Source organism: Notamacropus eugenii, chromosome 2 (genome assembly GCF_028372415.1).
Source record: "Notamacropus eugenii isolate mMacEug1 chromosome 2, mMacEug1.pri_v2, whole genome shotgun sequence".
Classification (NCBI taxonomy): Eukaryota; Metazoa; Chordata; class Mammalia; order Diprotodontia; family Macropodidae; genus Notamacropus; species Notamacropus eugenii.
Genome location: NC_092873.1, coordinates 11,040,915 through 11,056,764, shown reverse-complemented (window position 1 = coordinate 11,056,764; position 15,850 = coordinate 11,040,915).

Below are 15,850 nucleotides of genomic sequence, written 5' to 3'. Positions count from 1 at the left end.
GTCTGTGAGTAGATGCAGATATATATGGGTATGTAAATATGTATATTATATATGCCTATGTGTGTCTCAGTATATATGTGTCTGTGTATATATATATATGTATATATATATACGTATATATTTGTATACATACGTGTATATATGTATACACACAAACAATATAGACAGAGGAAACAGGATGACCTGAATATGAAGCGAGAATACCTAAAAAGATGAAACTTACTATTGAAGGGTATGTATTATGAGTAAGAGCAAGGGAGAGGTGGAATGTAGGAAATCATCTCATATGAAAAATAGAAGGAAAGGCTTTTACAACGGAGGAGACGAGGGGTGGGGGATGAAGGGAAATAAGTGAGCCTTACTGTCATGGGATATGGCTAGAGCGGGCGAATAACATACACTCAACTGCATGTGTAAATCTGTTTTCCCCTACAGGAAGGCAAAGGGAAAGGGCATAGGAGAGGGAAGATAATATAAGGGACAGCAAATTTGGGAAAGGGATAATCAGAAGCAAACACTATTGTGGCAAGATAGGTCAAGGGAGAGAATGGAATAAGTGGAGGGCAGGATAAGACAGAGAGTAATGTGGTAAGTCTTTTAAAACCAAACTATCTGGAAGTGCCCTGCACTGTTAGACATATATGACCTACTTTCAATTGCTTGTTATCTCAATCGAGATGGGTGGAGAGGGCGGGAGAGAATATGAAACTCAAAATTTTAATACTAAATGTTAAATATTGCTTTAGCATGCAAGTGGAAATGAAGATGTAGAGGCAAAGAATTACAGAAATCTATTTTTGCTTACAGGAAAATAGAGGTGAAGGGGAATGGAATGAAGAAGGTGGGTACTAGAAGGCAGGAGAGACTGGAGGAAGGGGTGAATGGGGTGCATGCTGTCCTGGAGTAGGGGCTGGGGAGAGGGGGGAGAAAATTTTTAATTCAAATTCTTGTGGAATTATATGTTGAGAACTGAAAAATAAATAAATTACATATTTTTTTTTAAAATACTTTTGTTTAATTTCATTGAATAGATTGGGATCCTTTCATTTTCAATCTTCAAAGGACATCCTTCAAGAAAAAGATAAATAAAGGAAGCAAATATGTCTGTGTTTTGTCCTCTGTTAAACGACTGGTTGCCTCTGTTACAGAATTTTGTATGATTTTAGCATAGGATTGGGGATATCATGTTTCAGGAGAAGATTAAACGTTTTTTCTGAGTCAAGGACTTTTACAAATTAACAAAGATATCCAAACACGTCCATTTAAGAAGGTATGGTCTCCTTGATAACAACCTCTGAAAACCTTTTCTTCCCTTATGATGCATCCATCCAGGATACCTTGTATGCAAGCACAGTCCATTCCTATGGTTTATCATGATGAGGACTGTGTGTGAGGCTTAATTGCTGCTGTATTTTTGAGTCACATTTTAAAAAGGAAAGGAGCCTCTCCCTCCTTCTGAACTCTTTCCTCCTTTCAGATACCTTGAAAACATATTCCTCAGTTCCATCAAAAGTTTGTTGTACTCATTTAATTGATTGTAAATTTTATCGTTATGCAATTCTTCTGGATATGTTGGTTAGATCCAAGTGTTCTTCCTAGTTTTATCTGTTCAGCTGCTGTTGCCATTTCCTCACATTCTAAATAGGGCATAGAAGAGGTAGAATTCAAATGTTGTAGTTCCGTTATCACCACTAATCAGAAAAAATGTTCAGACCTGCTCCATTTCACGTCTCTATATTCTTCATCCACTGTAACTTATGAATCGACTTAGAACCCTAAGAACTCCACACTAACTTTTCCCCCTACTGCTTTTCATCCTCACTGTTTTGTGAATTTATGTTGTTTGTCATCTTATGTTCTTTGGCCCTAAGCACAGTGACTAGCATATAGTAAATGCTTATGAAACTCTTGTTGATTGGTTAACTTTCTACGAACTCTTACAGTTGGGCTTGTAGTCTAACTCTATGTTGCCCTTCCCTTCCCTGGCCATCTCTGACTGGCAAGAAAATGAAGTTTCCGGACATTCTCCTTGTGGTAAGAATTTTGCCTTCATAAAGCATCAAGCTACTCTTAGAAAGCAAGGTATGGGATTGTAAGAAGGTAAGCACAGAGGCATAGTGCCGGTAGAGCAGCAAAGTAGTTCAATCATTTTGGAAAGCAGTTTGGAGTTGTGCAAATAAAGAGGGTATGACATTCATACTTTCTGAGCCAGAGATTGCACTATTAGGATCTTTGACAAGAATCAAGTCCTCATCCACAAAACAATATTTATTGCACTAATTTTTGTCATAGAAAAGAATCGAAAAGAAAGTAGATGCCAAAGAATTCGAGAATAATTAAACAGATTATGGTACATGAATGTAGTCAGATATTTATCTGTGCTATAATAAACTGCAAATATCATGAAAACAAAGAATCATGGAGACATTTGCATGATCTGACTCAGAGTGAAGAAATCAGAGCCAGGAAAACAATATATACTCGGACTATGGTAATGTAAATGAAACCACAAGCACAAAACAATCAAAAGTGAATGTGGTAGAATGACAAATAAGCCTGTTCCCAAGGAAGAGTTAAAATGGCACTCCCACCTCACTTATTTACACTGGTGGGAAGTTCATCAGTGTGGAATATTGGTTATGTTTCCAGATTTATTTGTTAAATTGAACTTTTCCTAGCTGTTCTCTTTGTTATAGTTTACTTTGAAAATATTATTTTTTATGTGAGATGGCTCTGGAGGTACAGGAAAGGACACTAGGAAAAATTCTGGTGATGGAAGAAAGCAAAATATATTGAAGAAATGATTTTAAAAAAGAAATAGATGAGGGTCTATATCTTTCCTTTTGACCATTTCAAAATACTTGACATTGAATGTTGATATTTCTGGTGTTGCAGCTGATGTAATTCCATGCTATATCCCCTTTTTTTCTTCAAAGATAATTCTACTGCTTTTCTCTACCAAGATTAGCCTCTACCAAGAACATGATTAAACCACATAGAGATAATTCATTATTAAGTAATTATTATGACAGTAACCCATGATTTCCTTTCTTATAAGATAAATGTCTCCATGTGTGTGTATGTCTCTGAGTGTGTGTGTGTGTGTGTGTGTGTGTGAGTGAGTATATGAATGTTCACTATATTTGTTGTCTCCCTACTCGACTAAGGAAAATATTCATGTTATATAGGTGTTAGACTTTTGAGTGGTCACTTTGAGTTCTTGATTCTTAGGTATATTTTCGCACGTAGTTTGTGTTACATTTCCCCTTTTCCAGTTTATCACTGCCGTTATCCCGTGCGACAGTGGTGAATCTTGTTAAATTCTTCAGAGTAGAATTTTCATATTTCCTCACTCTCTCCTGCATATTTCCTTATTGTCTACTACATCCACTTCTATATATTATCTAACTGAGTTGTTCTGAGGAGTGAACTTTGTAAATAATAGCATTTTGAGGTGCTGAATAAATGGGAGGAGATAGTAAATATAATAAGTTAATGAGATATTATAAGTACCATATGATTTAATGTGATACCATATAACATGGCATAATACAATTATAATATATGATATAATAAAAAGATATCATAAAATATGACATAATATATCATGTGATGATGTAATGTGATGTCATTTGATGTGATGTGATGTAACGTGATGTAACATAACAAAATATAAAAATAACTATAATATATTGCAATGCAATGCAATACAGTCTAACAGAATATATGTACACTAGTGTCTTGTAACTCTTTTCTTAGCAATGTTTGATCCACTCACTGAGACTACTAGACGATCAATGCCCAAATCAAATAAACTTTCTAATTTTGTACCCATAATGGAACTAGTGATGGCAAGTATGGGGAAAAACAGAAAATGAAAAGAGAAGTCTGTCTCCTCATCTCGGCAGACTGCAATATCTGATACCACTCCTTTCATCGCTGCTCCAGTGGAAAAAAAAAAGCTCCTAACCGTTTTTCTCCTTAAGCTTACAACAAGGGTAAGGGTGGAGGGGAAAGAGTAGCTGTGGGAGAGGAGGTTCAGATTAATAGGAATGTTAGGAATTCAGAAGTTGTTACATTGAAGAATCTGCGATTTACTGTAAAAAATTCAGGAATTACTAAAACTCCTATCTCATTTCTTTATTTTTGTTGCTCTCTATGATTAATCATAATAGGATGACACATCTTAAACATTTTGATGAGCAAGAGGTATAGGTGTAAGAGAAAAATGATTGCATAGGAAATGGGAACTTTGACCAGCTATGTAACTTTAGTCACTTCGTCTCTCTGGATGTCTTTGTAAATGACTTATATTTGATTAGCTCTGCAGATTCCATTGCGACCTTCATAACCAATGCCTTTTGAAATATAGCACATTGTTAGCCTTTTGAACATTAACGTAGACTCTTACAATACAGATTAAGAACCTTTGAGTTGTAATAAAAATTTCAACAGTTCTAAAGTAATTCTTCATATCCAAAGTGCAATATCTGTTTTTCTTAAAAAGCTAATGCGTTACTTAAAAAAACACTTTGAAATTCCTTGGACATAAAAGATCTATCCTGCATCAGAGTTATTTTTCCCCTTTCTGACGTCACGAAGGGATTCATTCAAATTTCTCAAGCATTTGTCATGAATTTTTTTGTACTATCTATGAGTTCGTTGTACTAATAACCTTAAAAGGATCTTGCATTCCAAACTTATATTACCTTCGTCAAGGAGGAGAAACTTTTACTGATTGAGGGAGTTTCTTTTCTTTTTTGGACCTTATTGTAGGAACTGTCTTACACTAGGTAAAGTTTTCCAGTCGCTGAGGCTTATAACCTTGGCATCACTTGGACTGTTTCTTTGCATTCATACCACATATCAGATCTCTTACCGAGTCTTGTTTCTACCTTAAACATCATCTCTTGTATATATCCCATCATCGTCATACAGACCCACATTAACTGGCTCTTGGACTATTCAGGAACCTTCTTAATGGATCTGCTGGCCTCCAGTCACTACCTGTTTCAAGTCCATATCCTATTCTGCAGACAAAGTGGTCTTCCTAATTCCAAATCTTCTAATCATTTCATTTCTCTACACAATAAATTCCACTGGCTCGTTTTTAGCTCTGAGATCAAATACAAAATCCTTTACTTGATTTTTCAATAACTTCATAAACTGCCTCCTTCCTGTGTTTTCAGTTGTATTACACTTCTCCGTACAGTTCTTACCCTTACAGATATTGTCCCTATTCCTCATAACGATTTTATATCACAGAAATACGAGTCTACAGCATGACAAACAAATGCCCTTTAATTGTTCATTTTATCATTTTAAACACTCCTATCACTTGTCTCCTTAAGGACATGCAAAATTTTATCTCAGAATTTGTTAATCGTTAGATCATAAATGCCACTATCCTCCACTGCAGAAAAAATGAAAATATATCTAACCTATTTGAAATAACAATCTACGCAAGCTAAAGGGACATATAACAATTGATAATAAAGCGGACATTAGGCTGACCTAGATGTTTTTAAATAAGTCGTTTGACTTTACAATCTCTTCCCATATATGTACCTTCCCACCCTGTCTAAAGAATGATTTTTTGATCAATTTTTCAGAAGATGTAAAATCCCTTCCCCAGCACCCCTATCCTGTTACCAAAGCTTTCCAGGACCATTGAAAGCTTTATGTATCATGTAAGGAGGAAAGATGCATTCTTTTTTTTTTCTTTCTGACAATTCTTTGAAAATATTCTTCGCACACATGGAAAATTAGTCTATGAAAAATGTAAAAGCTGTTATAAAACCTGAGTATTCGGCTTCTACTCTGAATCTGAGAGCCACATGACCACTGATAACACATTCTGTTCAGAGAAAGACTGAAGACCGAGGCCTACATGTCCAGGAGTTGGAAAATATTCTATTATACTTAATGCTTTAACTTAAGAGAAGCAGGCACTCTTTAATGGGGAAAAAACCCCACAGATTGAAGTCAGATCATTTGGATTCAAATCCCACGCCTCATATTTCTAGTATGAATGTGGAGAGTCAGTTGACATTCCTCACCTGCATTTTTCTCATATCTCAAATAATGGCGTTGGTTGAGATGTCCTCTGAAATCTCTTATACCTCAAGCTTTATGATTCTAATATTTGATTGACCACAGCAAAAGAATACTCAACAAAATGCAATTGGCATATTTCTACATATGTGGTTAAGATGATTTGATGTTGAACAAATGTACAAATGAACAAAATGTAGTCACATTTTAGTTGTTTAATTATTAATTCTCTGGTATTTCATTCTCTTTCTTAATAAAACTAGTAACTCACATTCAAATAGTCTTCTAATGTTTTCATTATTACTCTTAGTAGTATTCTTTCCAATTACATGTATAGTTCTCAACAGTCATTATTGTAAAATTTTATGTTCCAAACTTTTCTCCCTCCTTGATTTTCCTCCCTTCTACCCATGACACCAAATAATCAGATCAAGTTTAAATCAGATAAAATATTTAAAAAATGACAATTCAACCTAAATTAATTTGCTTATTAAGTGCCATACCAAACACAAGATAAATACCTTCTAGAAATAGAATAAATAATATCCAAATTCATTTGGAAGCACAAATGGTCCAGAATATCAAGGGAAGTAATGAAAAGAAATGCTCGGGAAGGTGGCCTATCTCTGCCAGATCTCAAATTATAAAATAAAGCAATAATTATGAAAACCACTTGGCTAAGAAATAGAATCTTAGATCAGGGGAATAAGTTAGATACACAAGACACAAAGTCAAGGAATGTAGCAATCTATTGCTTGATGAACCCATGGGGAAAGGAGCAGGAGGGAAGAGGAAAACAACAATCTAAGTTATATGGATATGACTGTACAACACTGAAAGCAAACAAAATTAGACAAAGAAGAAGAGGAAAAGAAAGAGTTTAAGATAAATGAGTCAATTTCTTATTCTTCATGCTGGGGGAAGGTCTTTGATTCCTTAAAATAGAAAAGCGATGCAGAGGACATAGTGCACTAAAAAGGTTTTCACCCACTTACTGGAGGAATGAAATGAAAATCTTTAGACTACTAGAGTCTTTCCTTCCCTTAAACCAACTCGAGCCCTTTTTTCATAGAGAAAGTCCTTCACTTTTAACTCTATGTTGTATTGTGAAGTTTCTTAATATTAGCGGTAATCATCTTGCAATCAAATTTTGTTTCACCTATTTTTGGTAATTTTCAAATCTCTTTTCAAATAGTTTCCGAATACTTTATGATTCAGTCCTCCTTGTCGGGGATATTTTTTTATCTTCAGGATTAGAGAAACGGAGAATGAGAGGGAGCTCAGAATTTCTAAGAGGCCCTGGCAAGACTGCACATGAAAGGCTTTCCATCATTTGCTTTCTTCAAACAGTCTATCTCCTTTTGGGAAGACTCCAATTGTTAGAAAATTTGTCTATACGTGAAATCAAAATTTGTGTCTTTGCAGTTTCCACTGATGAGCAAAACAAGCTTGATATTTCTCACACGTGACAATTTGAAAATCCTTGATAGGTGCTTTTAACACACTATATTTAGATACATTTTATTGGACATGAATTTTATAATGGCAGAAGGTGAAAAATTTGTAACATACAAATCTAGATAGAAAGTCACTGGAGCCTAGAAGATTCATGTAAATATAAATTCCCCAACTTATCTACTGAGTTCCTAAGAGGAGCAAGAAACATGTGACTAGGACTTAAACAGAAAGTATTGCTTTCCAGTCATGGGGAAGATGTAAATCTCAAGGATGTAGCTCTCCAATGACATGCTACATGTTCTAACTACTTCAAGAGGAATATAAAGAGAAGATATTTCACATTCTTCTATGTTATGGAATACCTTATTTTTCAACCTATTAATTTGTCTATCCCTTTCAGATTATACTTGCTCCACTTCCCCCTTGTCAAGAAAATCTCCTTTTTCAGATTCTCCAGATTTCTTTTTACTTGTTTCCAAAAGTATTTTTTTTAATCTGTGTGAATGAACAGGATAGTTGAGTCAAACTCTTTATAGCTCAAATATTATATAATTAAAAAGTATTAATTTTGACCAAGTGCCTTAAACTATTTTGAATCACAGAGAAGGAAATAAATCTAAAAAGAATTCTTGATGTCATCCAGCAACATTTTCTTAAAAAACAAAAGCAGAGAAACAGTAGCCTAACTTATCTTTTCATCCCTATTGCAAGAGATGCATATTCAAGATCAGCTCTTCATTAATATAACTTCATTGTAAAATATTCCCCAAATGAGTTTTGGTTATATTTTAATATTTGTAGAAAGCCAGATAGCTTCCACCAATATAATCCAAAATCTAAAACGTAAGTAAATTTCTTTTGAAAAACGTTTTACACTGATGTGTTTTTGTGTCTTTGTAATTTTAATTGCATATCTGGATAAAGGAGCTAGCGAAGTATTTGAAGGTCCTACTCCACACAATACAAATGATATCATTTAATGTTATTAGACTGCAAAGCTGCATTTATAATATTCCTTTAGTGGATGTAAATATAGACAGTCCCTAACATGAAAAGTCAATTAGAACATTTTGAAAATGAGGAAACCAAGGCCTGAAGACAGAAAACCCTTTGTGAAAACTCATATGGACAGCAAGGGGCTGAGCCAAGCCTGGGGATGTTGGAAAAGTCACCTTCAAGTGCAGGTATTTCTTAGTATATATGTATCGTATCAATAGATATTATGCATGCAAATATATACTACACAGTAAATGTAGCTATTTGGCAACTGTTCTTGCAGTAGAATTGCTAACTTTGCAAATTTTCATTGACCATTTTTTGTGTAGGGAAGAACAGGACTGGCTTAACTACCACCTGCTCTAACCCCCGACTATAGTGGTCTCTCCTTTTTATAAATATTTACATATATACCATTCAGTGAGTAGTTCTTTATATCTTACCTTGTATTATAAATGAACTTCCACTATTCTGCATTGGCTTCCCAGTGAAAGTGCATATTCTACAAGGAAAGAGGACATGTCTTACACATAGTATTTGTAACCTGGTCAGAATTAACCATAGTTTAACTCACATAACCGGCATTCACTATTTGATGAAGTGTTGAAAAAGGAGGAAACAGTAATTTGGATTAATTCTTATGTAGTAAAAACTTAGTTGCCAGCATAGTCAGGGAAATTAGACAGGGAAGAAATGATGCCAGTTTTCCCTGGAAGGCAATCATGTGAGTTAAGTCATAATGCCAAAGATGGACTCTAACTTAGTGCTTACTTGCTATACCTTCTACTGCTCAGTTCACACGTACCTTCCCAATTGCAGCCTAAAGACAAAAGTTTTGGAAGGCTAATATTTTAATCAATGTGTCCCAAAAAGAATGCGACGGTAATAAAAGGAATGGGTGGTAGGGGAGTTAATTGGGAAACAAAACATATTTTATTCCAGTATTGATTTCTGAGACTTAGAAATATTTTTCAGGTCATTCTAACCCCAGGCCAACATTCTATCCATAATTCCAGCAACGTACCTCCAAGCAGAGAACAACCTCGTCGTCGAAAATTTTATTTTTCAGTGTGCTGGCATAGATTTCTATTACTTTACCATTGAAAATGGGTACAAGACTGAAAATAGGTTTTGAAGGATACCAAGTATATATATTTCTGTAATTTTTGGCTGGTGTAATGATGAATATATTACATTTAAAAGCACAAAAATGTGAGACACAACTGATAATAGAGAAATGTATTTTGCAATAACAAAGGGAACATTTTAGGGAACTTGACTGTGAAACTCTTCTATGCTTTCCTTAGCCTTTATTATAATAATTTTAGTAGTAGTAGTAGTAGTAGTAGTAGTAGTAGTAGTAGTAGTAGTAGTAGTAGTAGTAGTAGTAGCAGTACTAGTACTAGTAGTTCTAGTAATAGTAGTAGAAGTAGTAGTGGTAGTATTGGTGGTGGTTGTAGTAGTAGTACTTGTAGTAGTGCCATTAATAGTAACAGTAAAACATTTTTTATTGAATTTCTATTTTGCCACTGGGGAGACTCTAGGGAATTGGGAACTAATAAAAAATGAGACTAGAAAGACTCAAAGTGGACTATTCCAAATACAGTCCACAAATGACCTTGGAACAATTTTAATGTTAGCTAAACTTTCAACTCAGGGTAAAGTCAAGAAATAAACATTTACTTAGCTTCTTCTTCTTCTACCACTATGAAGATGACTACTACTGCTAATGCCACTACCACCACTACTACTACAATAATGACCATGACTTTTGTTTCCAACAAGCTGTGAAAAACAAATTCTATGGAAGATGACGTTTTATAAACAATCCATGTCCTGAAGGAATTACAGTCTAGTTGAGGAAACAAGCCTTAGGCACACAGAATGGTAGTTTGATAACAGGAACAACATAAGGCTATCAGTATACAGTTAAATAGGAAATCATGTGGTATGAGATGAAAAGTGGAATTCAGAAGACTGTGAAATCAATAGGACTGAAAAGTCCAAAAAAGCATGTAGCAAAAGAATCATTCTTTTGGAATTCAAAAGGATCTTGGAGGTGAAAGAGGTATTCGTGCATCAGGGTGCTGAGGAACAGATAGATTATGGATAGGTAGCAGAAATGGGGAAGTATAATTAAGCAAGAAGAAGAGCATGACTGAAGTTGTGGAGATGCAAAGCAACACGGTGAGATCATTACGAATAAATTAGAGAATATTAATAAGATTATTCATCTAATTAATTTAATTCTCAATGTCCGTTGGCATGCACAAGTTATATATTTACAAATTATGAAGAAATATCATTTTTCTCTTATTCAAGTGGTTTGATTAGAAGTAAGCAACTTCCACTTCACAGAACTGTTATGGGGATTAAATGAGAAAATAAAGATTAAGGAATTTCCAAATATAAAGTGATGGAAATGACTTAGTCAGTACTGTTACTTGGAAAACCACCTCATTCTTTGCATAAGGATAGAAAAACAAAACTGTCAAACACCTAAAGAGTGAATATAATTATCCCAATTGAAGAGTAGAAATGGTGGAGTTTATCAATCTTGTTTTATGTCCATTTGAACGACAGACGCAGTGTTCAGATAATAATGGTAAAAACTGAAGTTACATTGAAAACACTTTCCATTAATCAATGAGCAACTATTGACTTTTTGAATACATACGTTGCATTTATTTTGATGTATTTCCTTCTGCAGTTTTGTTTCATATCTCCCAAATTATTTCCAAAAAGTGATTTACCCTCTAGTTAAGCTTCTGTCCTGGATGTTTTTTTGAATGAGTAAGTTCTAGTTGAAGCTTTCTTACTGTAACCTAATAGAAATATGTTCGCATTGTTTCTATTAATTAGTTCATAAATTCATATCAGCTTATATAAGAAGAATAAACCTTAAAAATTAACAGATATAAATATTATGACATGCAACATAATTTCATTAATGTATTCACACTTTTGGTAGATTTAGAACTAGAAATATTCTCAGGGACTAGTGAATACAACCACCTCATTTTGCAGATGAGAAAAGCTACACCACAGAGGCCAAATGAGTTACGCACGGCCATAACGGTTGCAATTAATAGAGAAATGAAGTGCAATTTGGCTCCTGAGATTACAAAGCTCTTTTGACTATACCACCCATCCTTCATTCAGCATGGATCAAAGGCTATCTTCCTACATTCTCGGTATACTCCTCATAAAGTCATGCATTCAGCCCTATTTCCCCATTACCACTTTCTGAGATTTACAACACCTCCAGGGCCACCTAGGGGCTAAAATTTGTTTTAGTGCAATTCACAAGGAAGATGGGGCAATGGAAAGGAAGAATTTATAGGTTCCTATTCTACATAGAAACTTTAGGGTTTCCTCTTTCCATTTTTCAAAAAAGTAGAGTACTTTATTTGAATAAGGACATCTATTGTAAAAATTGCGTTTTCTTTACTCCCATAGTTTTCCCTGAAGGATGAACATGTGCACTGATATGCTAGTCAAGCTTGGTAAAAACACATGAACAGATTGATTTGGATTTCTGGAAGCCAAAAGAAAAAAAAAAGAAAAAAGAAAAGAAAAACAGAAAAAAAGATCATTCGCTATCATTCACATCTTGAACTGTCCTTGGCAAACATACAATTCAATTCCTTTTTCTGCTAGAATAGGAAGTACGCTCTTGGCTGCAGTCAATAGGCAGAAAAAGGGGAAAATATGTTAATTCCACCACTTAAGTAAAGGGAAATCATTTCATTTCATTTCATGCCCTAATGTAGCAAAACTGCATACATACGTGTGTGTATTTACACACAACACAAATACACAGTTGTATTTTTATAGATATATACAGATATGCTATAAAATCCTATTTATTTCACTATAGAATAAATTATTGTACATATTATTAATAGCAAATAAAACTGAAAAGCAAAAGAAATTAATATTTTTCCATCATTAGATAAAATTAAGTATCATGTAAAAAAAAATTTAACTAAAGTCTAGGAAGTTTTAGAAAGGAAACATAAACTAAAGGAAGCCAATATAAAATTGTGAAAGGAAAAATTGGCATAATGAATTGAATGCCTAAAAACAAATTAAGTTCTAGCATGAAATCATGAGATTCAATCACATGATCGTATATATTAAAATTAAATATATATATTATTATACGAAACTTTTTTTACCCAGCACAATTTGTTGTAGTCTGGCCTCCCACTGCATGTGCGAAGAAATCTCAAATAATAAGAACTGCTATCATACCACAAAAGACTAACCATCTTCAAAAAATAAAAGGCAATCATCCAAGAAACTACAATTGTGTGCATTTAGCAAGAAGTGTTAGTAAAACAGAGAAAAAATAGTGAGATAAAAATATGGAGTGGCAATGCAAAGAACATTTTTTAATTGGAAATATTAATGTAGAAAAAATACTTATCCTTAATGCAGAATCATAATATCTTTGAACAGCATCACCGTCCAAAATTTTAAAGGGACATAGTGGACAGCATTTGGAATAACATTAAAAATATGATCCAGGGATTAATATTTCTAAAATTATTTCCAAGTGTTTGGAATTAAACATAGATCGACTGATAAATATTTTCAAGTAATTATGAAAAGTGTAACTATATTATTCCACACAATCAAAATTCAGATGTACCATTTCAATTATTCCATAATTGCTAGCATAATTTTTCAGGATTTTCTTCAGGTATAGCATTTCATGTAATTTATTCCATGGCAGAATTAAAATGGAAAAGTAGGCATATTATTAGAGACATCAATTCATCAGTATTTATGCACAAGGGATTAACCCTACGTGTATTTATGAAAGCCACATTTCATGGGCTACATAATTTCATTATCAAAAAGAGTCATCTTATTTGAAAGATGATTTTTAAATTTTATTTTCATACTTTTCTTTTTAATTTTATTTTTATTCTATCAGTTTCATATTTGAAATTATTTCCATTTAGTTATTTAAATATCTATATTCTATTACATTCTGTTTAATTATTTTTTTCTTATAATGATTAGGTTCATATTTTATTACACAGTGCTACATTATTATTTTAGTAGCATATTCATCGTATTATTGTTTCTCATTCTCCTTTCCTACATATCAGTATTTTTTCCATGAAAGGTAGTATCATCTGCAGACTGAAAATTCAAATCTTCTTTTATCTTGATCAAAATTACTTTGATTTTCATTTTAAAAAGAAAATGCTTATCAAACTATGACAAATAAGGAGCTATCTCTTTTTCTGCTTTCCCATTTTCATATTTGCACATTTGTTCTCTTAAGGGATTATATTCACTGATTACCTCTTTATTTCTCTCTTCTACCATAAAAATTTGTTTTTCAGTATCAACACGAACTTTGCTGAAGACATCAATACATTCTACCTGGTCATCACTCCATACCTTTTCTTGAATGATGCCTTTGTTTTGCGTATCTTCAAGCTGTTGTTGAAGTAATATATTTTCACTCCAGATGTAAGCTAATCTTTCTTGGATAGATTTATGTTTGACAATATATTTGTTCAGTTTTTCTTTTTACACTTGCTTTGTGTGTTCAAGTTTCTTTGCGTTTATGTTGGGCCTGTTTTACTTCTCTCTGTGTGCTTTCCAAAATGGCTATCGTTTCTCTAAGGTAGTCATGTACATGGTACAGCTCATTTTTTTACACTGTTGCCTTTACTTTTAGGTGTAGAGAGCTCTTGACAAAGGACACAATTGCCTTTCCCTAACCTAGACAAGTTATGGTTTAGTTTGTCCTGTAAATGAAGTCACTCATCTCTTTCTCCCTGAAAGGTATGTCCAAAGGCTAGTTTCGATGTCTCACTTTGTTCATGACCTCAATAGTAGAAGGGGTGGTATGATTTCATTTCTGTCTCTAGCCTTTCCTATTTTTCTTTGTTGCATTCTCTACCTTAGTGTTCAACACTACATTCTCAGCTGTCCGAACATTTACTTGTCCACTCTACTGGGATATGATTTTTGTTACTGCTCCTTCATTCAGTTGTAATTCCTCTTGAAGCCCATATTTCTTTTCTTTTCAAACCTCAGTTTCTTCTGGATCTTGATTTTCTTTTGCATGATCTTTAATTTTTACTGTATTTAGCTCCAGTTTGAGCATAGCAACTTTGTACTGTAGGGTTCCAATTTTGTCCAGCAGATATTTTTCTTTTTCATTACTATCATTCGGGACCTGAATACAATTAAAAGGGGAAAAAATGCTATTCAAGATTAAATTGTATATTCTGAGTTTTCCTTAGTAATTCAAAACAAACTCCAAGGGGCCAAGAAGCATACGGAGAAAAAGTAAATCGAGGGAGTTGCACGTATTTCACATTTCGGTCAGACTCAGGTTTCCCAAAGAATAGGTCTTCAAGGTGCTTCATCAATCTGAAGATGTGGGTTGGATTTTTAGGCCTGTAAAACTGTCTGCCTTTCAGCATATTTCATTTCCTTTGCTCTATCGATGGGACACCACACTGATTCATCCTACAGTAATGACAAAGGTAACAATACCTACTATTTGCACAGGCATAGTAGGGTTCTGTGCAAATGACTTTCATTGCATTATCTCACTTCAGACTGGCAACACACTTATGAGGGCAATATTCATATTGTTCAATTCATTTTACAGAATCGAACTTAGGTGAGGAGAACTTGTTAAATGTTCCCCCCCCCCCGCCCATATCATCACACTCAGTAGGTTTTAGTAGCAGTATTTCAATCTAGGGCTCTTCATACTCGAAGTCTAACACTCTTTTGCAAAAGTTATTTTCCTCTTAGGTGTTGAAGATAAGAATTTGTCCTATATTTAGAGTCATTATTCTGGTACAATCATCTTAGCTGCAAACCAATGAAATGATGACTGTCTTAAACTTTCCTAATACACGTCTTGAGAAACAGCTCTTTTCTGGGAGAACTGTAGCATTTTCATTTTATCATTGATTTAAAACTTTTAGAAGTTTTCTAGTCTGAACATCTCTTTTAAGGATGGGAAAAGTGAGACCCGCAGTGTGGTCAGTAGATTGTAACCTAAACTTCCTTTACCATCAAATTTCAAAAGAATAGTGGAAGAATTATTGAGTTCAAAGTATAAAAATTTGATGTTGCAGTGCCATCAGTTCAAGCAAACTGGGCCCCATTCAGGATAGGTGGAAAAGCTATCTCAAAATGCTTAGAAGATCCATTCTATGAGATTCCTTCTATAAAGTCACGAGGAGAGCATGAATAGGGAGCACTCCAGTACCCAGGCGGCAAAGGACTACTAAGGGCTAAATGATTTACTTGCTAAATGATTTACTTCCAATCGATTTTGGATAAAAGAAAT